The sequence below is a fragment of the Etheostoma spectabile genome, chromosome 16 (genome assembly GCF_008692095.1).
Source record: "Etheostoma spectabile isolate EspeVRDwgs_2016 chromosome 16, UIUC_Espe_1.0, whole genome shotgun sequence".
In the NCBI taxonomy this organism is placed as follows: Eukaryota; Metazoa; Chordata; class Actinopteri; order Perciformes; family Percidae; genus Etheostoma; species Etheostoma spectabile.
The window spans coordinates 23,697,184-23,699,738 of NC_045748.1; positions in this window are offsets into that span (position 1 = coordinate 23,697,184).

The following is a 2,555-nucleotide window of genomic DNA, read 5'->3' on the forward strand; positions in this document are numbered from 1 at the left end:
TGTGCACTAAAACCCCATGTTTAAGGGGCATTTTGTTCACATATAGGTCAAAGTATGTCTTGTAACCTTTTCACAAGACCGGATGTTTAGCTTTAGAGTGCTCCTGAAACCGCAGCATTGCCTGAGGAGGACATGTCTGATATTTCCACAACCAAAACTACAGGGTTTCTTTCTTTCTTTCTTTCTTTCTTTCTTTCTTTCTTTTTTCTTTCCTTTCTTTCTTTCTGGGTTTTAACCAGTAAAGCCACGACCAGTTTGCCAACGTGGTGGTAGAGCCGTGATGATATAAATATAAATACCAATCTAGTAGGTCTCTTGTATACAATTCCACTTGATCGGTTAAACATTGTGGGGCAACTTGTATAACCCCTCATGCCCTTGACTCTAAACCAGGAGTGTTTTTTTTTTTTTTTTTTAATGGCCAAACAATCAGGAAAATGTAATATGCAGTGTGCCAATGGCAGCGTTCCTCGTGAGATATATGTTATCGTGTCAGTGTGTAAGGATGTATTTTGTTTTGGACTGAGATAAAGTGAACTGAAAAAGAAATGCTCGTATGTGCTTATTCAACTCTTTACTCCCTCATTGTCATGTAGTACAAATGTAGCCAAAAAAACCTGTTAACTGTGTGTGGGTAAAAGAGTCAAGCTGAAGGTCAGTTACCTACATTACAAAAAACACACACACAACCATTTCTTGGCTCGGCTGTACCAGCCATGCAGAGAGCTGTGGTTTTGTTGGGTCAGGTTTGAGCTTCCATTTATTGGGGACCATTTCTTTGTGGAGTAGTAGATAATGTTAATTATCTAGAGTTTGATTGTGCTCAAATTCAGCCTTGGTGCAGAATTCCAGCGACTAGAGCCAGTCCACAATGAGCCTTCCTAGTATGTGCCATTTCAGAGTCTGAGGGGGAGGGGGGGGTGAGGGGCAAGGTGCAGGTTTGGGGTGTGGCCTTGACAACTGCCAAAACGTTTGAAAGCCATGATGTCGCTCTCTCTCATGGCAAATTCTCTGGGCGGGCAAAGCTGATAAAGGGAGGTAACCTTGCCCCTTATGACCTCATAAGGAGCAAGGATTTCAGATCGGCCCATCTGAGCTTTCATTTTCTCAAAGGCAGAGCAGGATACCCAGGGCTCGGTTTACACCTATCACCATTTCTAGCCACTGGGGGGGCCATAGGCAGGCTGGGGGAACTCATGTTAATGTTAAAAAAAAACTCATTAAGGGAATTAAGATCTGGGAAGCCAAACAGTTTTTCAACCTTAGCTGTGTGTGAGTGATGTTTTAGATCTAGTCTGCTCGTCTAATTGTTCTCATGCTATAATCTGTTAATTGTAGGTGTTTAAAATGCATTCATGAAATAGTGGTAAACTCAAGACGACGGCGGACCTCAGTTGCACCAGCAAGCGTTGGAAATGCCTTCAGGGGCAGTTTTGTTGTCAGATTGCAACTACACTGTCCATCCATTACGTTATATATGCTAATAAAGGATAATACTGTGACATCCAACACCTGGCTGCTACTGCTACAGTTGATATTTTGTATAACTAAAACTGAAACTGAAACTATTTTGACAGAAGCACAGTGTAAATAATTAAAAGAATGATGGAACCACTTCAGCTGCTTCAGTTTTAGGGTCCTGCGGATGGTGGATCCTTACTCACCGTCATGGTTTAGTGGGACTCTTGAATAGAACAGATCTAAATGTACCTGTTCTTTCCCTTCTACTTCTATTACAAGTCAAAATATCTGCTGTGAAGGTTGGCAAATTAATAGAATACGTCATTTAAGCTCTTATCTAATATCTCACAAAAATCTAAGACTAGGAAAAAAACGAAAAGATTTGAAAGAACCAATATACCGCAGAACCAATATTTTTTCCTCTTCCAATAATCATCTCATGACCCCTCCGAATTATCTGGTGACCTTTCAGAGGGACCTGATCCCTAGGTTTGAAACCAATGGACTAATAAACAACCAAACTTTATAAAAAGTACTGCAACTGTAACATGCTGCTTACACATTGCCATCAATGCATAGTTATGCATTTTATGACAATTGATTAGAGATTTTATGTAAAGCAGGGTATTTGGACAGGTACGGGCTACTGTTGCCCTGGGCAACAGTCAGTTTGCCCTATTTGGCTTAGCTGAGCTAATGAGCCTATATTAACTTCTTTTTTTCCTCCTTTTTTTATGATGTTGAGGCTGCATCAAAACGATAACATGCCCATCATTACTAACGTAAATCAAATTAAATCCAATCTTGCCCTCAGCCACATGACTGTTTATATTCTCATACGGAGCACCGCAAGTAACAAGAGAGGGAAAGCCCTTCTGCCTTCACGTGAGTTTTTAAAGTTATGGAGATTATGACAAATGCCCTTTGAATAGCCCAATAACCCAAAAAAATCCACTTAAATTTCGAACAAAGTGCAGCTTCAGGCTTGTACCGTTTACCAACGCTAATGCCATCCTATGTTGAAGCAGGCTAGCGTAGCTACGTTACATCCATTACATTAGTGAGAGTGAAAGTCACCTTATTTTGTAGGGGGG